Source organism: Schistocerca piceifrons, unplaced genomic scaffold, assembly GCF_021461385.2.
Source record: "Schistocerca piceifrons isolate TAMUIC-IGC-003096 unplaced genomic scaffold, iqSchPice1.1 HiC_scaffold_445, whole genome shotgun sequence".
NCBI lineage: Eukaryota > Metazoa > Arthropoda > Insecta > Orthoptera > Acrididae > Schistocerca > Schistocerca piceifrons.
The window spans coordinates 28,065-55,261 of NW_025728673.1; the positions used below are offsets into that span (position 1 = coordinate 28,065).

Sequence of the window (27,197 nt, forward strand, 5' to 3'; positions counted from 1 at the left end):
GCAGTCGAGCAAAGTCGGGACAAGTCGGGACGGAAGGGAAGGGGAGGGGACACGACAGGCGAGGATGCAACGCGCAAATTACGCAAATTTCTGGAAGCGCGGCGCGTGTCAGCCAGGTGAGAAAGCTTCCGCCGGTCCAGCAGGACACTGCCACACCCCGCGCAGCCCCCCCCCCCCCCCCCCCCCCCGCCCGACGCCCGGCCCTGTGCCGGATAACAAGAAATGACAGGCGGCGCAACGAGCAGCTGTGTTGTGCGTGTCACCCACGTGGCGGTGGAAGGACGTGCTTTGCGTCAAATGTGCCACGGAAAACGGCGATTGCGTGTGTTGGGAGAAGGGGCGAAGGCTTCCTCTGCCGTGCGGCCTCATTATAAGGACGCCAACGGCCATACCATGTTGAATACACCGGTTCTCGTCCGATCACCGAAGTTAAGCAACATCGGGCCCGGTTAGTACTTGGATGGGTGACCGCCTGGGAACACTGGGTGCTGTTGGCTCTATCTCATTTTTTAATTTTTGCGTCGCTACACCTGCCAGCCCTCTTTTTCATACTAACTTTCAGGTGTGACAAAGATGCTTCCACAAGCATTTTAAAGTACTGTACTAAATGTAAGACACGAAATTGCAGTAATGAACTCAGTTTGAGCAAGAATGCGCGGAGGAAGAGTGCTAGGAAGTCGTTGGAATTAACGAAACACTACGAATCGACAGATGTGTCCTTGAAACGCGTCAGAGCCAACTGTTTTGTAGCGGCGCTAAATTCGAAAAACTAACTAAATACATAAATTAAAAAAAAAAAAAAACAGCCGTTCTCGTCCGATCACCGAAGATAAGCAACAACGTTAGTATTCGGATCGGCGACCGCCTGGGAACTCTGGCTGTCTTCATTTTTTGCTTTTTTGTCGCTACCCCTGCCAGCCCTCTTTTCATGCTACCTTTCTTGTGTGACGAAGATGCGTCCATACTGATTTCAAACTATCGTAAGATGCGATATTAAGGAACTCCGTTTGAAGAAGAGTGTGCCAAGGAAGATTAGCAAAGTGTGTCTGCAAATAACGAAACAGTATGAAACGACAGAAATGTTGTGAAACACGTCCGGGCATATTGTTTTGTAGCAGTGCACATCTGCAAATTTGTAAACAAAAATTTATCTTTCGCCTCTAGAGGAGATGGATGCTTTGTTGAACCTCCTGTGTCCTCTGTCCGTGTTTTCGCACCTTTCCAGCGCAGCGCTGCTCTACTCTAGTAGCTCCGAACGGCCGCACACGGCGTCTCGGACACGCCGGTTCGGCCCGCGCCCATCTCGCAGATGTTTGTCGTGCTTGTGCGGTCATATGGAGCGCGACCCGAGCGGCAGCGAGCGGCAGTCGAGCAAAGTCGGGACAAGTCGGGACGGAAGGGAAGGGGAGGGGACACGACAGGCGAGGATGCAACGCGCAAATTACGCAAATTTCTGGAAGCGCGGCGCGTGTCAGCCAGGTGAGAAAGCTTCCGCCGGTCCAGCAGGACACTGCCACACCCCGCGCAGCCCCCCCCCCCCCCCCCCCCGCCCGACGCCCGGCCCTGTGCCGGATAACAAGAAATGACAGGCGGCGCAACGAGCAGCTGTGTTGTGCGTGTCACCCACGTGGCGGTGGAAGGACGTGCTTTGCGTCAAATGTGCCACGGAAAACGGCGATTGCGTGTGTTGGGAGAAGGGGCGAAGGCTTCCTCTGCCGTGCGGCCTCATTATAAGGACGCCAACGGCCATACCATGTTGAATACACCGGTTCTCGTCCGATCACCGAAGTTAAGCAACATCGGGCCCGGTTAGTACTTGGATGGGTGACCGCCTGGGAACACTGGGGGCTGTCGAAAGCGTGGTACATGGCGCAAATACTATGTGCTCCGACGGAAATTGCGCGAGCGATAGGAAGTGCGGCGTACTACTTGCTGTGGAGGCGGGAAATCTTCAAGGTCTCCCAGGCGACGTGTTTCCTGTCAAGGGACGAAGGCGGACTCGGTCTGACTGACGTTAAGACGAAATGCGCGGCACTGCTTCTACACCGTGCGATGAAAATGGCAAACCAGAACAACAACAGTATAACGTCCAGCCTGATAAACCAATATAAACCTGAATCTGAAGAGGCTCCTGTAGACACCACGCACATACCATTCAAGTTGCGGCACATAAAACAGATGGCAATCGACAAGAGTTACAGCACCGCGGTCGTTGCCAACCCACAGCAAAGAACGGCGAGGAACATCTACAGCGCTCTGAGGGGGAAGGCAAGAAAGTCCAAAATAGAGACGAGTTTTCCAGACCATGACTGGCCACAGGTCTGGAAGAATGTCTCGGAACGGACACTTCCTGAGCACGCCAGGGACACGTGGTATAAAATCATCCACAAAACAGTGCCGACAAACGAAAAACTGGCACGCATAAAAATGCGGGAATCCCCAAACTGCGAGCTCTGCAACCAGACCGACACCATCGAACATCGTTTTGGCTGCAGAGAGAGCGGGGAAATATGGGCGGCAGCGAGAAAAATGATCGCCCACATCAACAGAACCGACGAGAGGGCGATACATGTCTCAGCTGTCACTGTCCCGGACGCGAAGCCTTTCCCCAAAGCAAAACGCCTGGCCACAATGTGGATCATCGCCATGACGGCACACGCCATCGTCACGAAACGGCAGACCGACAAGGCGCAGTTCCTCACGGACCTGTGGGAGGAACACAGGAGGGCCAAACAACACTCCAAGTACCGCGAGACCTTCCAGAACTTCCTGCAGGTCCCGCTGGACGCCGCCTTCCGAGACGCCTTCAACACGACGTGACCGACGCCCTCCCACAACACCCACACCCCAGTCGCTGAGGACGTCGCCCACCGATCCCTCCAAAGCCCCGACGGCAAGAGTGGTGCAGCGCGGAAAGCGTTTTTACGAAATGTGCACATAGTGAAAGTTTATATGTGAAGCAGTGCAAAAGTGAGTGACGTGTGCCAATTGTAGTGATACAGTGTCCAATTGCCACATAAAAGCAGGCAAGGAAATGGTCAGAGATAAATTTAGTGAAAAGGTTACAAAGTGCCCCAAGAAAACAACAAAATGTCATACAGTGTATTGCATGTAATTAATGTGTTCTCTCACTCACTCTCTCTCTCTCTCTCTCTCTCTCTCGCTCTCTCTCTCTCCACTCAAGGTACGCTTTTCCTTTCTCTTATGTCTTCAGTTCATTTGCTTATTGACTTGTTTTTTTTGTTGTTTCATTGTTTTTTGTTTATTTGTCTGTTTGTTGTTCCTTTTTGCTTTTTGTTTTGTTGTAAATCTCGGCCCATCATGTGCCAATCGTAGCATGCCTCTCTGCGACTAATAATCCCTGGCATTCACAAATTTAATCACATAGATGTTTCTGGTTTATAATCCCCTTTTCGCCTCTGGGTACATATAGCAAACATGCCAAAATAGGTGCATTTCAAATAGCATAGAAGCAAATTTTTAATTTTCCCTTTTTTTCATGTAAATTCAAAAAAAAAAAATATATATATATAGAAATAACGCAAGCTTTGAAATTAAAAGACATAAAAAAAAAAAAATCAAACAGGAAAATCTACATGAAGGACACTCAGTGAATAAACGTGTTGTAACTCGACCAAGAACTATCAAAAGAACAATCAGAACAGAAACCTAGACAGTGAATATCACCGTTCAATAATCAAGTACACCATTTAATGTAAAGACTTGTAATTGTTACAATTTGTAAATAAAAGTTTATATACGTTACAAAAAAAAAAAAAAAGGTGCTGTTGGCTCTATCTCATTTTTTAATTTTTGCGTCGCTACACCTGCCAGCCCTCTTTTTCATACTAACTTTCAGGTGTGACAAAGATGCTTCCACAAGCATTTTAAAGTACTGTACTAAATGTAAGACACGAAATTGCAGTAATGAACTCAGTTTGAGCAAGAATGCGCGGAGGAAGAGTGCTAGGAAGTCGTTGGAATTAACGAAACACTACGAATCGACAGATGTGTCCTTGAAACGCGTCAGAGCCAACTGTTTTGTAGCGGCGCTAAATTCGAAAAACTAACTAAATACATAAATTAAAAAAAAAAAAAAACAGCCGTTCTCGTCCGATCACCGAAGATAAGCAACAACGTTAGTATTCGGATCGGCGACCGCCTGGGAACTCTGGCTGTCTTCATTTTTTGCTTTTTTGTCGCTACCCCTGCCAGCCCTCTTTTCATGCTACCTTTCTTGTGTGACGAAGATGCGTCCATACTGATTTCAAACTATCGTAAGATGCGATATTAAGGAACTCCGTTTGAAGAAGAGTGTGCCAAGGAAGATTAGCAAAGTGTGTCTGCAAATAACGAAACAGTATGAAACGACAGAAATGTTGTGAAACACGTCCGGGCATATTGTTTTGTAGCAGTGCACATCTGCAAATTTGTAAACAAAAATTTATCTTTCGCCTCTAGAGGAGATGGATGCTTTGTTGAACCTCCTGTGTCCTCTGTCCGTGTTTTCGCACCTTTCCAGCGCAGCGCTGCTCTACTCTAGTAGCTCCGAACGGCCGCACACGGCGTCTCGGACACGCCGGTTCGGCCCGCGCCCATCTCGCAGATGTTTGTCGTGCTTGTGCGGTCATATGGAGCGCGACCCGAGCGGCAGCGAGCGGCAGTCGAGCAAAGTCGGGACAAGTCGGGACGGAAGGGAAGGGGAGGGGACACGACAGGCGAGGATGCAACGCGCAAATTACGCAAATTTCTGGAAGCGCGGCGCGTGTCAGCCAGGTGAGAAAGCTTCCGCCGGTCCAGCAGGACACTGCCACACCCCGCGCAGCCCCCCCCCCCCCCCCCCCCGCCCGACGCCCGGCCCTGTGCCGGATAACAAGAAATGACAGGCGGCGCAACGAGCAGCTGTGTTGTGCGTGTCACCCACGTGGCGGTGGAAGGACGTGCTTTGCGTCAAATGTGCCACGGAAAACGGCGATTGCGTGTGTTGGGAGAAGGGGCGAAGGCTTCCTCTGCCGTGCGGCCTCATTATAAGGACGCCAACGGCCATACCATGTTGAATACACCGGTTCTCGTCCGATCACCGAAGTTAAGCAACATCGGGCCCGGTTAGTACTTGGATGGGTGACCGCCTGGGAACACTGGGGGCTGTCGAAAGCGTGGTACATGGCGCAAATACTATGTGCTCCGACGGAAATTGCGCGAGCGATAGGAAGTGCGGCGTACTACTTGCTGTGGAGGCGGGAAATCTTCAAGGTCTCCCAGGCGACGTGTTTCCTGTCAAGGGACGAAGGCGGACTCGGTCTGACTGACGTTAAGACGAAATGCGCGGCACTGCTTCTACACCGTGCGATGAAAATGGCAAACCAGAACAACAACAGTATAACGTCCAGCCTGATAAACCAATATAAACCTGAATCTGAAGAGGCTCCTGTAGACACCACGCACATACCATTCAAGTTGCGGCACATAAAACAGATGGCAATCGACAAGAGTTACAGCACCGCGGTCGTTGCCAACCCACAGCAAAGAACGGCGAGGAACATCTACAGCGCTCTGAGGGGGAAGGCAAGAAAGTCCAAAATAGAGACGAGTTTTCCAGACCATGACTGGCCACAGGTCTGGAAGAATGTCTCGGAACGGACACTTCCTGAGCACGCCAGGGACACGTGGTATAAAATCATCCACAAAACAGTGCCGACAAACGAAAAACTGGCACGCATAAAAATGCGGGAATCCCCAAACTGCGAGCTCTGCAACCAGACCGACACCATCGAACATCGTTTTGGCTGCAGAGAGAGCGGGGAAATATGGGCGGCAGCGAGAAAAATGATCGCCCACATCAACAGAACCGACGAGAGGGCGATACATGTCTCAGCTGTCACTGTCCCGGACGCGAAGCCTTTCCCCAAAGCAAAACGCCTGGCCACAATGTGGATCATCGCCATGACGGCACACGCCATCGTCACGAAACGGCAGACCGACAAGGCGCAGTTCCTCACGGACCTGTGGGAGGAACACAGGAGGGCCAAACAACACTCCAAGTACCGCGAGACCTTCCAGAACTTCCTGCAGGTCCCGCTGGACGCCGCCTTCCGAGACGCCTTCAACACGACGTGACCGACGCCCTCCCACAACACCCACACCCCAGTCGCTGAGGACGTCGCCCACCGATCCCTCCAAAGCCCCGACGGCAAGAGTGGTGCAGCGCGGAAAGCGTTTTTACGAAATGTGCACATAGTGAAAGTTTATATGTGAAGCAGTGCAAAAGTGAGTGACGTGTGCCAATTGTAGTGATACAGTGTCCAATTGCCACATAAAAGCAGGCAAGGAAATGGTCAGAGATAAATTTAGTGAAAAGGTTACAAAGTGCCCCAAGAAAACAACAAAATGTCATACAGTGTATTGCATGTAATTAATGTGTTCTCTCACTCACTCTCTCTCTCTCTCTCTCTCTCGCTCTCTCTCTCTCCACTCAAGGTACGCTTTTCCTTTCTCTTATGTCTTCAGTTCATTTGCTTATTGACTTGTTTTTTTTGTTGTTTCATTGTTTTTTGTTTATTTGTCTGTTTGTTGTTCCTTTTTGCTTTTTGTTTTGTTGTAAATCTCGGCCCATCATGTGCCAATCGTAGCATGCCTCTCTGCGACTAATAATCCCTGGCATTCACAAATTTAATCACATAGATGTTTCTGGTTTATAATCCCCTTTTCGCCTCTGGGTACATATAGCAAACATGCCAAAATAGGTGCATTTCAAATAGCATAGAAGCAAATTTTTAATTTTCCCTTTTTTTCATGTAAATTCAAAAAAAAAAAATATATATATATAGAAATAACGCAAGCTTTGAAATTAAAAGACATAAAAAAAAAAAAATCAAACAGGAAAATCTACATGAAGGACACTCAGTGAATAAACGTGTTGTAACTCGACCAAGAACTATCAAAAGAACAATCAGAACAGAAACCTAGACAGTGAATATCACCGTTCAATAATCAAGTACACCATTTAATGTAAAGACTTGTAATTGTTACAATTTGTAAATAAAAGTTTATATACGTTACAAAAAAAAAAAAAAAGGTGCTGTTGGCTCTATCTCATTTTTTAATTTTTGCGTCGCTACACCTGCCAGCCCTCTTTTTCATACTAACTTTCAGGTGTGACAAAGATGCTTCCACAAGCATTTTAAAGTACTGTACTAAATGTAAGACACGAAATTGCAGTAATGAACTCAGTTTGAGCAAGAATGCGCGGAGGAAGAGTGCTAGGAAGTCGTTGGAATTAACGAAACACTACGAATCGACAGATGTGTCCTTGAAACGCGTCAGAGCCAACTGTTTTGTAGCGGCGCTAAATTCGAAAAACTAACTAAATACATAAATTAAAAAAAAAAAAAAACAGCCGTTCTCGTCCGATCACCGAAGATAAGCAACAACGTTAGTATTCGGATCGGCGACCGCCTGGGAACTCTGGCTGTCTTCATTTTTTGCTTTTTTGTCGCTACCCCTGCCAGCCCTCTTTTCATGCTACCTTTCTTGTGTGACGAAGATGCGTCCATACTGATTTCAAACTATCGTAAGATGCGATATTAAGGAACTCCGTTTGAAGAAGAGTGTGCCAAGGAAGATTAGCAAAGTGTGTCTGCAAATAACGAAACAGTATGAAACGACAGAAATGTTGTGAAACACGTCCGGGCATATTGTTTTGTAGCAGTGCACATCTGCAAATTTGTAAACAAAAATTTATCTTTCGCCTCTAGAGGAGATGGATGCTTTGTTGAACCTCCTGTGTCCTCTGTCCGTGTTTTCGCACCTTTCCAGCGCAGCGCTGCTCTACTCTAGTAGCTCCGAACGGCCGCACACGGCGTCTCGGACACGCCGGTTCGGCCCGCGCCCATCTCGCAGATGTTTGTCGTGCTTGTGCGGTCATATGGAGCGCGACCCGAGCGGCAGCGAGCGGCAGTCGAGCAAAGTCGGGACAAGTCGGGACGGAAGGGAAGGGGAGGGGACACGACAGGCGAGGATGCAACGCGCAAATTACGCAAATTTCTGGAAGCGCGGCGCGTGTCAGCCAGGTGAGAAAGCTTCCGCCGGTCCAGCAGGACACTGCCACACCCCGCGCAGCCCCCCCCCCCCCCCGCCCGACGCCCGGCCCTGTGCCGGATAACAAGAAATGACAGGCGGCGCAACGAGCAGCTGTGTTGTGCGTGTCACCCACGTGGCGGTGGAAGGACGTGCTTTGCGTCAAATGTGCCACGGAAAACGGCGATTGCGTGTGTTGGGAGAAGGGGCGAAGGCTTCCTCTGCCGTGCGGCCTCATTATAAGGACGCCAACGGCCATACCATGTTGAATACACCGGTTCTCGTCCGATCACCGAAGTTAAGCAACATCGGGCCCGGTTAGTACTTGGATGGGTGACCGCCTGGGAACACCGGGTGCAGCAATGTTGTGCTGGGAGGCGATTTCAACTGCGTGTCTGCTCCAGAAGATCAAGTCCCGGTACCTAATCTGTGCATGGAGCTGCAGGAACTGCTAAGAAAACTGAATCTACGTGATTCTTGGCGTCTATTATATCCCAACACAACGGAATTCACGTACTTCCACAACCGCGGAAGAAGCAGGCTTGACAGGATTTATGTGACCAGAGAGTTGGCCACCTCTGTGTCACGTGTGGAAGTCTGCCCTGTGATCTTCTCCGACCACTGTGCCTACATTTGCAAGCTCCAGCTGCCAACGAATAAAATATCAGGAGGAAGATCAGCGTGGAAACTTAACACGGAACATCTAAGTGACGCCAAACTACAGCAGGAGATAGCGCTCACACTAGAAGAAAGTTTACAGACGCGACAACAATATCCGTCCACCACACAATGGTGGGTCGCATCTGGAAAACCACACATAAGGAAGACGCTGATAAGGCACAGTGCGGAAAAGGCTTTCTGGAGGAAGAGCACGGCAGACTTTTACACGCAGTGTCTGAAGGACGCGCTCAACTGTCCTCCAGACGACGACCTGCTTCTCACGCGAGTGAGAGGAATAAAGGCGCGACTACTGAATATCAGGCGTCAACAGATGAAAGGCGTCGTCGTCCGCAGCCAGACACACGGCGCCACTGAAGACGAACCTGCCACACTGCACCACCTGCATAGAGAGAGGGAGAGGGCACAAAACAGAGCTGTAAGAGAGCTTAGCGACGCAGCTGGCCGCAAAATAACAACTAGGAGGGACATGATGCGTCACGTAGAAGACCACTTCTCTGATCTCTTCAAGGCAGAGGAACCAGATGACGCAGAAACAGCAAAACTACTACAAGGAACGCGCAGACGGCTGAACGACACCGATCGCGCTTTGCTGACGGAAGCTGTGTCAGAGGATGAAGTGAGAGCCGTCCTCAAAACCTGCGCCAACGGCAAAGCCCCAGGAGCGGACGGATTACCGTCAGAATTCTACGCCACCTGCTGGGACAAAGTAGGTGGAATAATAACAGAAATTGTGAACGAAATTCTAGACGGGAAGGAGATACCACCTCCGTTCCTGGAAGGGACCATCACTTTGGTACCGAAAAATAAGGCGCCAAAAACGTTAACAGACTTCCGCCCAATTACCCTCCTAAATGCGGACTACAAGCTCGTAGCGAAATGCGTCGCGGAAAATATGAAGCTCGCCCTCAAAAAAGCAATCAGCCCATGGCAGACATGTGCAGTGTTAGGCAGAAACATTTTCGACGCCGTCTGCACGTACAGAGACGTTATAGCCCACGCCGCATCCAACAGAGCGACTGCAGCGATCATCTCTGTAGACTTCCAAAAGGCCTTCGACAGGATCGGTCACCGGTACCTGCTGAAGACCTTGGCAAGACTGGGTTTTGGCTCCGAATTCGCTCAAGTCATCAAAAACATGTTAACAAATGCCACGTCAAGAGTTACTGTAAACGGCTGGACATCTACGCCGATAAAACTGGGGAAATCTGTGAGGCAAGGGTGCCCACTGTCGATGGCACTATTCACAGTAGCCCTCGACCCAGTCCTCAGGAAACTCGCTGCCACCGTCAACGGCTACAAGCTGAACGATATAAACGTGACATGTATGGCATATGCCGATGACTTGAGCATTTTCGTGGACGGTAAAGAGGACATCGACAAAGTCCTCCCAATAATAGAGTCTTTTGGGAAGGCATCTGGGGCGAAAACCAACCCCAAAAAAACCGTGCTCGTCCCGATAGGGAACGGGAAACTGAGAGAGGCCAGACCATGGTACCAGGTGACCGACACATATAAAGTTCTAGGTGTTCAGCTGCAGGCCTGCCCACTCAAAATGGCCGCAGAGAACTGGCGGAACATCCTGAACACCACGAGAGGACTCGTCAGGACACACGCCAACAGAAACCTGACGTTGGATCAGAAAGCACAGCTGATCAACGAAACGATCCTGGCGAAGGCTTGGTACATGGCACAAGTCATGAACGTACCAACAGAAATAGGGAAGTCTATAGGAAGCGCTGTATACTACCTGCTGTGGAGGCGGGAAATTCTCAAAGTGTCGCAAGCCACCAGCACCCTCCCTAGAGAAGAAGGGGGGCTGGGCCTGATAGATGTCACGAGAAAATGCGCGGCACTGTTGCTCCACCGAGCTCTACAAATGGAGGACAGAAGTGTAGACTGTACCACGTCGTCTCTACTAAAAGAACACAGACCCGATTCCGGGGAAGCGCCGGTAGATGTCAGTAGAATACCCTACAAGATGCGCTACTTGAAGCAGATAGTAATGGACAGTAGCTACATCTCATCCACGCTAGCAGTGAAAGAGATGAGAACTGCAGCGAAAATCTATCGTGCACTGAGAGGCAAACAAGGAAGAAGCAGAACAGAGACGAATCTTCCAGACCACGACTGGCCACAAGTCTGGAAGAATCTCTCTGAGAAAGCCATACCCCCGGAAGCTAGAGACACGTGGTACAAAGTCGTACACAACAAGATACCGACGAACGAGCGCCTAGCGCGCATCGGCATGCGTGAGTCGCCGCACTGCGAAGTGTGCAACGAGATCGACACCGTGGAACACCGCTTCACATGTCCGACAAGTCAGGCGATATGGGAGACATGCAGGAAAATGGTGGCGCTCATGAACAGGGCGGATCACCGAACTATAAAAGCCACAGCCCTCACGATCCCGGCTGCAAAATGTTTCCCACGTCCCAAACGCGTCGCGACCATGTGGACGTTCGCGATGACAGCGCACGCCATAATCGCAAAAAAACAAACGGACGGAGTGCAGTTCCTCACCGATCTCTGGGAGGAACACAAGCGAGCCAAGCGGAAAAACAACTACAGGCAGACGTTCCAGAACTACCTTCAGATAGCGCTGGACGCCGCCTTCAAGGACGCCCTCCGTCCCCACACGCCACGACCGCCTCCGACGTCTCCGCCGCCGCCGCCGCCGCCGCCGCTACCGCTGCCGCCGCCGTCGCCGCCGCCGCTGCCGCCGCCGCCGCCGGCGCCGCCGACGCCGCCGACGCCGCTGCCGCCACACCACGCCCCCCCCTAGTCCTCCACGCCTCCGTCGTCACCGATGCAGAGACCCTCCAACGCCCCCAAAGTGTTGTGTGTTAAATGTGAGTTCGGTATAAAATTTGTGCAGTGCAACAACAGTGTCCGCAGTGCTACGGCTACACATATAGGGCATATCCAGGTAGCGTTCTTAAAAATGTGCGAAACATCACTACGCCGAAGATGACTATGTGAGTAGACTAACAAAAGAAACATCTATATTCAATCCATATTTAATCATGTTAAACTTATCTAGAATATAGTTGTCCACTTATAGAATTATTCTTTAATTATGTTTCAAAAGTGTTCCGTATCGCCCTCTCTCTCTCTCTCTCTCTCTCTCTCTCTCTCTCTCTCTCCCTGTCTCTCTATTTCTCTCTCTCTCCCTCTCTCGCTCTCTTCCCCTCAACCACCATCTCGTGGACACCTAGCTATATATATATAATATTCTTTCATACATATTTGTCATTGTCCTTTGTCTCTTAAATGTAAGCCTTAGCCAATAAGACATCTCTAATAATAGCTACAAGCCACATAATGGCACCAGACCAAAAACTCGACCTAAAGTAAAGAACTTAGAAGTGTTTGAATCAATAACCCATAAAATTTAACAAAAACGCAAACAAAACTGAAAAATGAAATATTATTGCTCCACTGACTTACAAATCAGTGCAACAGTGTAAATTACCTGCAAATGCACAAAATATAATGAAACAGACAATTGCAACAAAGTTACATATCAGTAAAGAAAAGAAAAAGACTCGATAACTAACTGAAATTGAAATTGAAAATACCTTGGAATCTCATGACTGTATTTGTTATTTTGTAAATAAAAGTTTATTACGTTTAAAAAAAAAAAAAAAAAAGGTGCTGTTGGCTCTATCTCATTTTTTAATTTTTGCGTCGCTACACCTGCCAGCCCTCTTTTTCATACTAACTTTCAGGTGTGACAAAGATGCTTCCACAAGCATTTTAAAGTACTGTACTAAATGTAAGACACGAAATTGCAGTAATGAACTCAGTTTGAGCAAGAATGCGCGGAGGAAGAGTGCTAGGAAGTCGTTGGAATTAACGAAACACTACGAATCGACAGATGTGTCCTTGAAACGCGTCAGAGCCAACTGTTTTGTAGCGGCGCTAAATTCGAAAAACTAACTAAATACATAAATTAAAAAAAAAAAAAACAGCCGTTCTCGTCCGATCACCGAAGATAAGCAACAACGTTAGTATTCGGATCGGCGACCGCCTGGGAACTCTGGCTGTCTTCATTTTTTGCTTTTTTGTCGCTACCCCTGCCAGCCCTCTTTTCATGCTACCTTTCTTGTGTGACGAAGATGCGTCCATACTGATTTCAAACTATCGTAAGATGCGATATTAAGGAACTCCGTTTGAAGAAGAGTGTGCCAAGGAAGATTAGCAAAGTGTGTCTGCAAATAACGAAACAGTATGAAACGACAGAAATGTTGTGAAACACGTCCGGGCATATTGTTTTGTAGCAGTGCACATCTGCAAATTTGTAAACAAAAATTTATCTTTCGCCTCTAGAGGAGATGGATGCTTTGTTGAACCTCCTGTGTCCTCTGTCCGTGTTTTCGCACCTTTCCAGCGCAGCGCTGCTCTACTCTAGTAGCTCCGAACGGCCGCACACGGCGTCTCGGACACGCCGGTTCGGCCCGCGCCCATCTCGCAGATGTTTGTCGTGCTTGTGCGGTCATATGGAGCGCGACCCGAGCGGCAGCGAGCGGCAGTCGAGCAAAGTCGGGACAAGTCGGGACGGAAGGGAAGGGGAGGGGACACGACAGGCGAGGATGCAACGCGCAAATTACGCAAATTTCTGGAAGCGCGGCGCGTGTCAGCCAGGTGAGAAAGCTTCCGCCGGTCCAGCAGGACACTGCCACACCCCGCGCAGCCCCCCCCCCCCCCCCCGCCCGACGCCCGGCCCTGTGCCGGATAACAAGAAATGACAGGCGGCGCAACGAGCAGCTGTGTTGTGCGTGTCACCCACGTGGCGGTGGAAGGACGTGCTTTGCGTCAAATGTGCCACGGAAAACGGCGATTGCGTGTGTTGGGAGAAGGGGCGAAGGCTTCCTCTGCCGTGCGGCCTCATTATAAGGACGCCAACGGCCATACCATGTTGAATACACCGGTTCTCGTCCGATCACCGAAGTTAAGCAACATCGGGCCCGGTTAGTACTTGGATGGGTGACCGCCTGGGAACACCGGGTGCTGTTGGCTCTATCTCATTTTTTAATTTTTGCGTCGCTACACCTGCCAGCCCTCTTTTTCATACTAACTTTCAGGTGTGACAAAGATGCTTCCACAAGCATTTTAAAGTACTGTACTAAATGTAAGACACGAAATTGCAGTAATGAACTCAGTTTGAGCAAGAATGCGCGGAGGAAGAGTGCTAGGAAGTCGTTGGAATTAACGAAACACTACGAATCGACAGATGTGTCCTTGAAACGCGTCAGAGCCAACTGTTTTGTAGCGGCGCTAAATTCGAAAAACTAACTAAATACATAAATTAAAAAAAAAAAAAAACAGCCGTTCTCGTCCGATCACCGAAGATAAGCAACAACGTTAGTATTCGGATCGGCGACCGCCTGGGAACTCTGGCTGTCTTCATTTTTTGCTTTTTTGTCGCTACCCCTGCCAGCCCTCTTTTCATGCTACCTTTCTTGTGTGACGAAGATGCGTCCATACTGATTTCAAACTATCGTAAGATGCGATATTAAGGAACTCCGTTTGAAGAAGAGTGTGCCAAGGAAGATTAGCAAAGTGTGTCTGCAAATAACGAAACAGTATGAAACGACAGAAATGTTGTGAAACACGTCCGGGCATATTGTTTTGTAGCAGTGCACATCTGCAAATTTGTAAACAAAAATTTATCTTTCGCCTCTAGAGGAGATGGATGCTTTGTTGAACCTCCTGTGTCCTCTGTCCGTGTTTTCGCACCTTTCCAGCGCAGCGCTGCTCTACTCTAGTAGCTCCGAACGGCCGCACACGGCGTCTCGGACACGCCGGTTCGGCCCGCGCCCATCTCGCAGATGTTTGTCGTGCTTGTGCGGTCATATGGAGCGCGACCCGAGCGGCAGCGAGCGGCAGTCGAGCAAAGTCGGGAAGGGAAGGGGAGGGGACACGACAGGCGAGGATGCAACGCGCAAATTACGCAAATTTCTGGAAGCGCGGCGCGTGTCAGCCAGGTGAGAAAGCTTCCGCCGGTCCAGCAGGACACTGCCACACCCCGCGCAGCCCCCCCCCCCCCCCGCCCGACGCCCGGCCCTGTGCCGGATAACAAGAAATGACAGGCGGCGCAACGAGCAGCTGTGTTGTGCGTGTCACCCACGTGGCGGTGGAAGGACGTGCTTTGCGTCAAATGTGCCACGGAAAACGGCGATTGCGTGTGTTGGGAGAAGGGGCGAAGGCTTCCTCTGCCGTGCGGCCTCATTATAAGGACGCCAACGGCCATACCATGTTGAATACACCGGTTCTCGTCCGATCACCGAAGTTAAGCAACATCGGGCCCGGTTAGTACTTGGATGGGTGACCGCCTGGGAACACCGGGTGCTGTTGGCTCTATCTCATTTTTTAATTTTTGCGTCGCTACACCTGCCAGCCCTCTTTTTCATACTAACTTTCAGGTGTGACAAAGATGCTTCCACAAGCATTTTAAAGTACTGTACTAAATGTAAGACACGAAATTGCAGTAATGAACTCAGTTTGAGCAAGAATGCGCGGAGGAAGAGTGCTAGGAAGTCGTTGGAATTAACGAAACACTACGAATCGACAGATGTGTCCTTGAAACGCGTCAGAGCCAACTGTTTTGTAGCGGCGCTAAATTCGAAAAACTAACTAAATACATAAATTAAAAAAAAAAAAAACAGCCGTTCTCGTCCGATCACCGAAGATAAGCAACAACGTTAGTATTCGGATCGGCGACCGCCTGGGAACTCTGGCTGTCTTCATTTTTTGCTTTTTTGTCGCTACCCCTGCCAGCCCTCTTTTCATGCTACCTTTCTTGTGTGACGAAGATGCGTCCATACTGATTTCAAACTATCGTAAGATGCGATATTAAGGAACTCCGTTTGAAGAAGAGTGTGCCAAGGAAGATTAGCAAAGTGTGTCTGCAAATAACGAAACAGTATGAAACGACAGAAATGTTGTGAAACACGTCCGGGCATATTGTTTTGTAGCAGTGCACATCTGCAAATTTGTAAACAAAAATTTATCTTTCGCCTCTAGAGGAGATGGATGCTTTGTTGAACCTCCTGTGTCCTCTGTCCGTGTTTTCGCACCTTTCCAGCGCAGCGCTGCTCTACTCTAGTAGCTCCGAACGGCCGCACACGGCGTCTCGGACACGCCGGTTCGGCCCGCGCCCATCTCGCAGATGTTTGTCGTGCTTGTGCGGTCATATGGAGCGCGACCCGAGCGGCAGCGAGCGGCAGTCGAGCAAAGTCGGGACAAGTCGGGACGGAAGGGAAGGGGAGGGGACACGACAGGCGAGGATGCAACGCGCAAATTACGCAAATTTCTGGAAGCGCGGCGCGTGTCAGCCAGGTGAGAAAGCTTCCGCCGGTCCAGCAGGACACTGCCACACCCCGCGCAGCCCCCCCCCCCCCCCCCCCGCCCGACGCCCGGCCCTGTGCCGGATAACAAGAAATGACAGGCGGCGCAACGAGCAGCTGTGTTGTGCGTGTCACCCACGTGGCGGTGGAAGGACGTGCTTTGCGTCAAATGTGCCACGGAAAACGGCGATTGCGTGTGTTGGGAGAAGGGGCGAAGGCTTCCTCTGCCGTGCGGCCTCATTATAAGGACGCCAACGGCCATACCATGTTGAATACACCGGTTCTCGTCCGATCACCGAAGTTAAGCAACATCGGGCCCGGTTAGTACTTGGATGGGTGACCGCCTGGGAACACCGGGTGCTGTTGGCTCTATCTCATTTTTTAATTTTTGCGTCGCTACACCTGCCAGCCCTCTTTTTCATACTAACTTTCAGGTGTGACAAAGATGCTTCCACAAGCATTTTAAAGTACTGTACTAAATGTAAGACACGAAATTGCAGTAATGAACTCAGTTTGAGCAAGAATGCGCGGAGGAAGAGTGCTAGGAAGTCGTTGGAATTAACGAAACACTACGAATCGACAGATGTGTCCTTGAAACGCGTCAGAGCCAACTGTTTTGTAGCGGCGCTAAATTCGAAAAACTAACTAAATACATAAATTAAAAAAAAAAAAAAAACAGCCGTTCTCGTCCGATCACCGAAGATAAGCAACAACGTTAGTATTCGGATCGGCGACCGCCTGGGAACTCTGGCTGTCTTCATTTTTTGCTTTTTTGTCGCTACCCCTGCCAGCCCTCTTTTCATGCTACCTTTCTTGTGTGACGAAGATGCGTCCATACTGATTTCAAACTATCGTAAGATGCGATATTAAGGAACTCCGTTTGAAGAAGAGTGTGCCAAGGAAGATTAGCAAAGTGTGTCTGCAAATAACGAAACAGTATGAAACGACAGAAATGTTGTGAAACACGTCCGGGCATATTGTTTTGTAGCAGTGCACATCTGCAAATTTGTAAACAAAAATTTATCTTTCGCCTCTAGAGGAGATGGATGCTTTGTTGAACCTCCTGTGTCCTCTGTCCGTGTTTTCGCACCTTTCCAGCGCAGCGCTGCTCTACTCTAGTAGCTCCGAACGGCCGCACACGGCGTCTCGGACACGCCGGTTCGGCCCGCGCCCATCTCGCAGATGTTTGTCGTGCTTGTGCGGTCATATGGAGCGCGACCCGAGCGGCAGCGAGCGGCAGTCGAGCAAAGTCGGGACAAGTCGGGACGGAAGGGAAGGGGAGGGGACACGACAGGCGAGGATGCAACGCGCAAATTACGCAAATTTCTGGAAGCGCGGCGCGTGTCAGCCAGGTGAGAAAGCTTCCGCCGGTCCAGCAGGACACTGCCACACCCCGCGCAGCCCCCCCCCCCCCCCCCGCCCGACGCCCGGCCCTGTGCCGGATAACAAGAAATGACAGGCGGCGCAACGAGCAGCTGTGTTGTGCGTGTCACCCACGTGGCGGTGGAAGGACGTGCTTTGCGTCAAATGTGCCACGGAAAACGGCGATTGCGTGTGTTGGGAGAAGGGGCGAAGGCTTCCTCTGCCGTGCGGCCTCATTATAAGGACGCCAACGGCCATACCATGTTGAATACACCGGTTCTCGTCCGATCACCGAAGTTAAGCAACATCGGGCCCGGTTAGTACTTGGATGGGTGACCGCCTGGGAACACCGGGTGCTGTTGGCTCTATCTCATTTTTTAATTTTTGCGTCGCTACACCTGCCAGCCCTCTTTTTCATACTAACTTTCAGGTGTGACAAAGATGCTTCCACAAGCATTTTAAAGTACTGTACTAAATGTAAGACACGAAATTGCAGTAATGAACTCAGTTTGAGCAAGAATGCGCGGAGGAAGAGTGCTAGGAAGTCGTTGGAATTAACGAAACACTACGAATCGACAGATGTGTCCTTGAAACGCGTCAGAGCCAACTGTTTTGTAGCGGCGCTAAATTCGAAAAACTAACTAAATACATAAATTAAAAAAAAAAAAAAAACAGCCGTTCTCGTCCGATCACCGAAGATAAGCAACAACGTTAGTATTCGGATCGGCGACCGCCTGGGAACTCTGGCTGTCTTCATTTTTTGCTTTTTTGTCGCTACCCCTGCCAGCCCTCTTTTCATGCTACCTTTCTTGTGTGACGAAGATGCGTCCATACTGATTTCAAACTATCGTAAGATGCGATATTAAGGAACTCCGTTTGAAGAAGAGTGTGCCAAGGAAGATTAGCAAAGTGTGTCTGCAAATAACGAAACAGTATGAAACGACAGAAATGTTGTGAAACACGTCCGGGCATATTGTTTTGTAGCAGTGCACATCTGCAAATTTGTAAACAAAAATTTATCTTTCGCCTCTAGAGGAGATGGATGCTTTGTTGAACCTCCTGTGTCCTCTGTCCGTGTTTTCGCACCTTTCCAGCGCAGCGCTGCTCTACTCTAGTAGCTCCGAACGGCCGCACACGGCGTCTCGGACACGCCGGTTCGGCCCGCGCCCATCTCGCAGATGTTTGTCGTGCTTGTGCGGTCATATGGAGCGCGACCCGAGCGGCAGCGAGCGGCAGTCGAGCAAAGTCGGGACAAGTCGGGACGGAAGGGAAGGGGAGGGGACACGACAGGCGAGGATGCAACGCGCAAATTACGCAAATTTCTGGAAGCGCGGCGCGTGTCAGCCAGGTGAGAAAGCTTCCGCCGGTCCAGCAGGACACTGCCACACCCCGCGCAGCCCCCCCCCCCCCCCCCGCCCGACGCCCGGCCCTGTGCCGGATAACAAGAAATGACAGGCGGCGCAACGAGCAGCTGTGTTGTGCGTGTCACCCACGTGGCGGTGGAAGGACGTGCTTTGCGTCAAATGTGCCACGGAAAACGGCGATTGCGTGTGTTGGGAGAAGGGGCGAAGGCTTCCTCTGCCGTGCGGCCTCATTATAAGGACGCCAACGGCCATACCATGTTGAATACACCGGTTCTCGTCCGATCACCGAAGTTAAGCAACATCGGGCCCGGTTAGTACTTGGATGGGTGACCGCCTGGGAACACCGGGTGCTGTTGGCTCTATCTCATTTTTTAATTTTTGCGTCGCTACACCTGCCAGCCCTCTTTTTCATACTAACTTTCAGGTGTGACAAAGATGCTTCCACAAGCATTTTAAAGTACTGTACTAAATGTAAGACACGAAATTGCAGTAATGAACTCAGTTTGAGCAAGAATGCGCGGAGGAAGAGTGCTAGGAAGTCGTTGGAATTAACGAAACACTACGAATCGACAGATGTGTCCTTGAAACGCGTCAGAGCCAACTGTTTTGTAGCGGCGCTAAATTCGAAAAACTAACTAAATACATAAATTAAAAAAAAAAAAAAAACAGCCGTTCTCGTCCGATCACCGAAGATAAGCAACAACGTTAGTATTCGGATCGGCGACCGCCTGGGAACTCTGGCTGTCTTCATTTTTTGCTTTTTTGTCGCTACCCCTGCCAGCCCTCTTTTCATGCTACCTTTCTTGTGTGACGAAGATGCGTCCATACTGATTTCAAACTATCGTAAGATGCGATATTAAGGAACTCCGTTTGAAGAAGAGTGTGCCAAGGAAGATTAGCAAAGTGTGTCTGCAAATAACGAAACAGTATGAAACGACAGAAATGTTGTGAAACACGTCCGGGCATATTGTTTTGTAGCAGTGCACATCTGCAAATTTGTAAACAAAAATTTATCTTTCGCCTCTAGAGGAGATGGATGCTTTGTTGAACCTCCTGTGTCCTCTGTCCGTGTTTTCGCACCTTTCCAGCGCAGCGCTGCTCTACTCTAGTAGCTCCGAACGGCCGCACACGGCGTCTCGGACACGCCGGTTCGGCCCGCGCCCATCTCGCAGATGTTTGTCGTGCTTGTGCGGTCATATGGAGCGCGACCCGAGCGGCAGCGAGCGGCAGTCGAGCAAAGTCGGGACAAGTCGGGACGGAAGGGAAGGGGAGGGGACACGACAGGCGAGGATGCAACGCGCAAATTACGCAAATTTCTGGAAGCGCGGCGCGTGTCAGCCAGGTGAGAAAGCTTCCGCCGGTCCAGCAGGACACTGCCACACCCCGCGCAGCCCCCCCCCCCCCCCCGCCCGACGCCCGGCCCTGTGCCGGATAACAAGAAATGACAGGCGGCGCAACGAGCAGCTGTGTTGTGCGTGTCACCCACGTGGCGGTGGAAGGACGTGCTTTGCGTCAAATGTGCCACGGAAAACGGCGATTGCGTGTGTTGGGAGAAGGGGCGAAGGCTTCCTCTGCCGTGCGGCCTCATTATAAGGACGCCAACGGCCATACCATGTTGAATACACCGGTTCTCGTCCGATCACCGAAGTTAAGCAACATCGGGCCCGGTTAGTACTTGGATGGGTGACCGCCTGGGAACACCGGAAGACACTGATTTTGTAAACATTTACGCTCCGTCGGGAACGGAAAACAAGCGTGCCAGGAGCAAATTTTACAACGAGGACATCTGCGAGCTACTAGTTCACAGCAACAACGTCGTCCTGGCAGGTGACTTCAACTGTGTAATTTCACCCGAAGACCAGATCCCGGTACCCAACTTGTGCGCCGAACTGCAGGATCTAGTTAGGCGTCTAAAATTAGCAGACACCTGGCGTCTACTACACCAAAACCACACAGTGTTCACGTACCTGTATAACCGCGGCAGAAGCAGAATCGATAGAGTATACGTAAACAGAGAGATGGCCACCTCTGTGACACAAGTAGAAGTCTGCCCTGTGATCTTCTCAGATCACTGTGCCTATCAGTGCAAACTCCGTCTACCGAGAAGCAAGCTTCCAGCAGGTAGAGGAACGTGGAAGCTAAACACAAGCCACCTCACGGACGGGAAGCTGAAACAGGAAATTGCCGACACGATCCAGGCATGCAGAGAGCGGCGAGGCGAATACATTTCCACTACTGAGTGGTGGGTAGAACACGCCAAACCGCAAGTAAGACGGGAACTCATAAGGCACAGCGCTGAGAAGGCTTTCTGGAAAAGAAACACGGCAGACTTCTACACCAGATGCCTACGAGACGCAATGGACGCCCCCGCGGACGACGAACTGTTTCTGCCGCGGATAAGAAGACTCAAAGCACGTATACTGAGCCTGAAAAGAGACAAAATGAGAGGAGTCGTCGCCCGTAGCCAGACAAACGGCGAAATGGAAGATGAACCTGCCACGCTGCACCACCTGCACAGGGAGAGACAGAGGGCTAGTAGCAAACAAGTAAGGCAACTCGTCGACAAGGACGGGAACAGGTTAACGACGAAGAAAGACATTATGAGCCACGTCGAAGACCACTTCAACGACCTGTTCCGAGGAGAGGAAAATGACGACGGAGAAATGGCGAGGATCCTGCAAGAGACCCGTCGGATCCTTACCAATGCAGACCGGGCACTACTCAACGAAAACGTCACAGACGATGAGGTGAAAGCCGCCATCAAAGACAGCAGAAACGGAAGAGCACCAGGCGCAGACGGAATCCCATCAGAATTCTACGCTGCGCTCTGGGGCACAGTCGGCGGAATAATCACAGAAATAGTAAACGAAGTTCTCAACGGGACAGAATTGCCATCAAAATTCCTCCAAGGGACGGTGATTCTGATCCCCAAAACGAAGGCAGCCATCAAAATTGAAGACTTTCGGCCAATAACCCTCCTAAATTCAGACTACAAAATAGCAGCAAAGTGCCTGGCTGCAAACATCAAGGTCGCGCTACAGAAAGCTATTAGCCCATGGCAAACCTGCGCAGTGCTTGGCAGGAACATCTTCGACGCCGTCTGCACATACAGGGACATCATAGCCCACGCAGCAACAACGAGGAGACCCGCAGCCGTAATCTCTGTCGATTTCCACAAGGCTTTCGACAGGATCAGTCACCGGTACCTGCTGAAAACTATCGCACGCCTCGGATTCGGACCAAAATTCGGAAGAACAATCAAGAACGTCATTACAAATGCCACCTCAAAAATAACAGTAAACGGATGGACTTCCAAGTCAATAAGACTGGGAAGATCCGTCAGGCAAGGATGTCCATTATCGATGGCACTTTTCACAATAGCCCTCGACCCACTACTACGGAAACTAACAGCCGAAATCGGAGGATACACAATGGGTGCAACAAACATCGTATGCACGGCCTATGCTGACGACATGGGCATATTCATCCAAAACGAAGAAGAACTAGGAATAATCCAGCCTATCATGGAATCCTTCGAAAAGGCTTCAGGTGCCAAAACGAATCCGAGGAAGACAGTGCTACTACCAATAGGCAACGGCAGACTGCGACCAGCGAGACAGTGGTACCGAGTGACAAACAACCATAGGGCACTCGGAGTGGAACTACAGCAGTGCCCTTTGAAAATGGCAGCACAAAACTGGCGCAGCGTCTTGAACACAACGAGAGGGCTCGTGAGGATACACGCGAACCGGAACCTGACGCTGAGCCAAAGAGTGCAGTTAGTAAACGAAACAATCCTGTCGAAAGCGTGGTACATGGCGCAAATACTATGTGCTCCGACGGAAATTGCGCGAGCGATAGGAAGTGCGGCGTACTACTTGCTGTGGAGGCGGGAAATCTTCAAGGTCTCCCAGGCGACGTGTTTCCTGTCAAGGGACGAAGGCGGACTTGGTCTGACTGACGTTAAGACGAAATGCGCGGCACTGCTTCTACACCGTGCGATGAAAATGGCAAACCAGAACAACAACAGTATAACGTCCAGCCTGATAAACCAATATAAACCTGAATCTGAAGAGGCTCCTGTAGACACTACGAACATACCATTCAAGTTGCGGCACATAAAACAGATGGCAATCGACAAGAGTTACATCACCGCGGTCGTTGCCAACCCACAGCAAAGAACGGCGAGGAACATCTACAGCGCTCTGAGGGGGAAGGCAAGAAAGTCCAAAATAGAGACGAGTTTTCCAGACCATGACTGGCCACAGGTCTGGAAGAATGTCTCGGAACGGACACTTCCTGAGCACGCCAGGGACACGTGGTATAAAATCATCCACAAAACAGTGCCGACAAACGAAAAACTGGCACGCATAAAAATGCGGGAATCCCCAAACTGCGAGCTCTGCAACCAGACCGACACCATCGAGCATCGTTTTGGCTGCAGAGAGAGCGGGGAAATATGGGCGGCAGCGAGAAAAATGATCGCCCACATCAACAGAACCGACGAGAGGGCGATACATGTCTCAGCTGTCACTGTCCCGGACGCGAAGCCTTTCCCCAAAGCGAAACGCCTGGCCACAATGTGGATCATCGCCATGACGGCACACGCCATCGTCACGAAACGGCAGACCGACAAGGCGCAGTTCCTCACGGACCTGTGGGAGGAACACAGGAGGGCCAAACAACGCTCCAAGTACCGAGAGACCTTCCAGAACTTCCTGCAGGTCCCGCTGGACGCCGCCTTCCGAGACGCCTTCAACACGACGTGACCGACGCCCTCCCACAACACCCACACCCCAGTCGCTGAGGACGTCGCCCACCAATCCCTCCAAAGCCCCGACGGCAAGAGTGGTGCATGGCGAAAGTGTTGTGAAAATGCGCGCAGAGTGAAAGTGGGTACGTGTAGCAGTGCCAAAGTGAGAGTGACGTGTGCCAATCATAGCCATACAGTGTCCAGTGCCCAATAGCCAAATAAAGCAGGCAAAAGGAAATGATCAGTTTTTAATTTAGTGCAAAGGATACAAGACGTGTTCCAAGGTAACAGCGAAATGTCAAACAGTGTATTTCATGTAATTAATGTGTACTCTCGCCATCTCCATTCAAGGTACGTTTTTTTTTCCCCTCTCTCTCTCTCTCTCTCTCTCTCTCTCTCTCTCTCTCTCTCTCTGCCTCTCTCTCTCTCTTCTATAATCATTTTTTTTTTTTTGTTGTTGTTTTGTATGTTTTTTTTTTTGTTGTTGTCTGTGTTTATTCCTTTGATGTATCCGTGTGTATAGATATAGTTATATACATTTATAAAGTTCGGCGCATCATGTGCCAAAACGTTGCATACCCCTTTGCGATTTACAAAAATTCTAACTTTAGACTTTCTCTGCCCCAAATTTTCCGTGGAACTGTTGCGTCCACTCTCACACAGTACACTAAATAACTTCCCCATTCATCATTCATGCACATAGATGTTCTGGCCCATATTCTCCTTTAGCCTTTGGCAAACACATAGCGAACATGCCAAAATAGGTGTATTCAAATACCATACGGGGGAAAAAAAAAAAAAACTTAAAATTAATTTAAATTCAATTTATAAAAAAAAATCAAAGTAATGCAGTTTCTTTTTTATGTATAAAAAACCATAAACATTGAAGGGAAAAACTTATATAAAGGACACTCAGTGAATAAAAGTGTTGTAACTCAGCCAAGAGACTACTAAAAGAACAATCAGAACTGAAAACGAGAAAATATACAATTTCATGTAAAGATATGTAATTGTTAAAAATTGTAAATAAAAGTTTATATACGTTACAAAAAAAAAAAAAAAAAAGGTGCTGTTGGCTCTATCTCATTTTTTAATTTTTGCGTCGCTACACCTGCCAGCCCTCTTTTTCATACTAACTTTCAGGTGTGACAAAGATGCTTCCACAAGCATTTTAAAGTACTGTACTAAATGTAAGACACGAAATTGCAGTAATGAACTCAGTTTGAGCAAGAATGCGCGGAGGAAGAGTGCTAGGAAGTCGTTGGAATTAACGAAACACTACGAATCGACAGATGTGTCCTTGAAACGCGTCAGAGCCAACTGTTTTGTAGCGGCGCTAAATTCGAAAAACTAACTAAATACATAAATTAAAAAAAAAAAAAAAAACAGCCGTTCTCGTCCGATCACCGAAGATAAGCAACAACGTTAGTATTCGGATCGGCGACCGCCTGGGAACTCTGGCTGTCTTCATTTTTTGCTTTTTTGTCGCTACCCCTGCCAGCCCTCTTTTCATGCTACCTTTCTTGTGTGACGAAGATGCGTCCATACTGATTTCAAACTATCGTAAGATGCGATATTAAGGAACTCCGTTTGAAGAAGAGTGTGCCAAGGAAGATTAGCAAAGTGTGTCTGCAAATAACGAAACAGTATGAAACGACAGAAATGTTGTGAAACACGTCCGGGCATATTGTTTTGTAGCAGTGCACATCTGCAAATTTGTAAACAAAAATTTATCTTTCGCCTCTAGAGGAGATGGATGCTTTGTTGAACCTCCTGTGTCCTCTGTCCGTGTTTTCGCACCTTTCCAGCGCAGCGCTGCTCTACTCTAGTAGCTCCGAACGGCCGCACACGGCGTCTCGGACACGCCGGTTCGGCCCGCGCCCATCTCGCAGATGTTTGTCGTGCTTGTGCGGTCATATGGAGCGCGACCCGAGCGGCAGCGAGCGGCAGTCGAGCAAAGTCGGGACAAGTCGGGACGGAAGGGAAGGGGAGGGGACACGACAGGCGAGGATGCAACGCGCAAATTACGCAAATTTCTGGAAGCGCGGCGCGTGTCAGCCAGGTGAGAAAGCTTCCGCCGGTCCAGCAGGACACTGCCACACCCCGCGCAGCCCCCCCCCCCCCCCCGCCCGACGCCCGGCCCTGTGCCGGATAACAAGAAATGACAGGCGGCGCAACGAGCAGCTGTGTTGTGCGTGTCACCCACGTGGCGGTGGAAGGACGTGCTTTGCGTCAAATGTGCCACGGAAAACGGCGATTGCGTGTGTTGGGAGAAGGGGCGAAGGCTTCCTCTGCCGTGCGGCCTCATTATAAGGACGCCAACGGCCATACCATGTTGAATACACCGGTTCTCGTCCGATCACCGAAGTTAAGCAACATCGGGCCCGGTTAGTACTTGGATGGGTGACCGCCTGGGAACACCGGGTGCTGTTGGCTCTATCTCATTTTTTAATTTTTGCGTCGCTACACCTGCCAGCCCTCTTTTTCATACTAACTTTCAGGTGTGACAAAGATGCTTCCACAAGCATTTTAAAGTACTGTACTAAATGTAAGACACGAAATTGCAGTAATGAACTCAGTTTGAGCAAGAATGCGCGGAGGAAGAGTGCTAGGAAGTCGTTGGAATTAACGAAACACTACGAATCGACAGATGTGTCCTTGAAACGCGTCAGAGCCAACTGTTTTGTAGCGGCGCTAAATTCGAAAAACTAACTAAATACATAAATTAAAAAAAAAAAAAAAAACAGCCGTTCTCGTCCGATCACCGAAGATAAGCAACAACGTTAGTATTCGGATCGGCGACCGCCTGGGAACTCTGGCTGTCTTCATTTTTTGCTTTTTTGTCGCTACCCCTGCCAGCCCTCTTTTCATGCTACCTTTCTTGTGTGACGAAGATGCGTCCATACTGATTTCAAACTATCGTAAGATGCGATATTAAGGAACTCCGTTTGAAGAAGAGTGTGCCAAGGAAGATTAGCAAAGTGTGTCTGCAAATAACGAAACAGTATGAAACGACAGAAATGTTGTGAAACACGTCCGGGCATATTGTTTTGTAGCAGTGCACATCTGCAAATTTGTAAACAAAAATTTATCTTTCGCCTCTAGAGGAGATGGATGCTTTGTTGAACCTCCTGTGTCCTCTGTCCGTGTTTTCGCACCTTTCCAGCGCAGCGCTGCTCTACTCTAGTAGCTCCGAACGGCCGCACACGGCGTCTCGGACACGCCGGTTCGGCCCGCGCCCATCTCGCAGATGTTTGTCGTGCTTGTGCGGTCATATGGAGCGCGACCCGAGCGGCAGCGAGCGGCAGTCGAGCAAAGTCGGGACAAGTCGGGACGGAAGGGAAGGGGAGGGGACACGACAGGCGAGGATGCAACGCGCAAATTACGCAAATTTCTGGAAGCGCGGCGCGTGTCAGCCAGGTGAGAAAGCTTCCGCCGGTCCAGCAGGACACTGCCACACCCCGCGCAGCCCCCCCCCCCCCCCGCCCGACGCCCGGCCCTGTGCCGGATAACAAGAAATGACAGGCGGCGCAACGAGCAGCTGTGTTGTGCGTGTCACCCACGTGGCGGTGGAAGGACGTGCTTTGCGTCAAATGTGCCACGGAAAACGGC

The 27,197-nt window shown here is 50.0% G+C and overlaps 10 non-coding genes and 1 pseudogene across 10 annotated transcripts; all 11 read left to right on the forward strand.

The window, feature by feature from the left end:
- The first annotated feature begins 378 nt into the window (after nucleotides 1-378).
- LOC124750773 lies at nucleotides 379-497 on the forward strand. Its single transcript, XR_007011942.1, has one exon. It is a non-coding gene; the product is annotated as a 5S ribosomal RNA (ribosomal RNA).
- Nucleotides 498-1,738: 1,241 nt separating this feature from the next.
- Nucleotides 1,739-1,857, forward strand: LOC124750777. Its single transcript, XR_007011945.1, has one exon. It is a non-coding gene; the product is annotated as a 5S ribosomal RNA (ribosomal RNA).
- A 3,178-nt stretch (nucleotides 1,858-5,035) lies between these two features.
- Nucleotides 5,036-5,154, forward strand: LOC124750778. The gene has a single exon (XR_007011946.1). It is a non-coding gene; the product is annotated as a 5S ribosomal RNA (ribosomal RNA).
- A 3,171-nt stretch (nucleotides 5,155-8,325) lies between these two features.
- Nucleotides 8,326-8,442, forward strand: LOC124750779. Its single transcript, XR_007011947.1, has one exon. It is a non-coding gene; the product is annotated as a 5S ribosomal RNA (ribosomal RNA).
- A 5,215-nt stretch (nucleotides 8,443-13,657) lies between these two features.
- LOC124750751 lies at nucleotides 13,658-13,776 on the forward strand. The gene has a single exon (XR_007011922.1). It is a non-coding gene; the product is annotated as a 5S ribosomal RNA (ribosomal RNA).
- Nucleotides 13,777-14,998: 1,222 nt separating this feature from the next.
- LOC124750753 lies at nucleotides 14,999-15,117 on the forward strand. The gene has a single exon (XR_007011923.1). It is a non-coding gene; the product is annotated as a 5S ribosomal RNA (ribosomal RNA).
- Nucleotides 15,118-16,356: 1,239 nt separating this feature from the next.
- Nucleotides 16,357-16,475, forward strand: LOC124750754. The gene has a single exon (XR_007011924.1). It is a non-coding gene; the product is annotated as a 5S ribosomal RNA (ribosomal RNA).
- A 1,239-nt stretch (nucleotides 16,476-17,714) lies between these two features.
- Nucleotides 17,715-17,833, forward strand: LOC124750755. Its single transcript, XR_007011925.1, has one exon. It is a non-coding gene; the product is annotated as a 5S ribosomal RNA (ribosomal RNA).
- Nucleotides 17,834-19,072: 1,239 nt separating this feature from the next.
- LOC124750756 lies at nucleotides 19,073-19,191 on the forward strand. The gene has a single exon (XR_007011926.1). It is a non-coding gene; the product is annotated as a 5S ribosomal RNA (ribosomal RNA).
- Nucleotides 19,192-20,429: 1,238 nt separating this feature from the next.
- LOC124750780 lies at nucleotides 20,430-20,548 on the forward strand (annotated as a pseudogene).
- Nucleotides 20,549-25,902: 5,354 nt separating this feature from the next.
- Nucleotides 25,903-26,021, forward strand: LOC124750758. The gene has a single exon (XR_007011928.1). It is a non-coding gene; the product is annotated as a 5S ribosomal RNA (ribosomal RNA).
- Nucleotides 26,022-27,197: the final 1,176 nt, after the last annotated feature.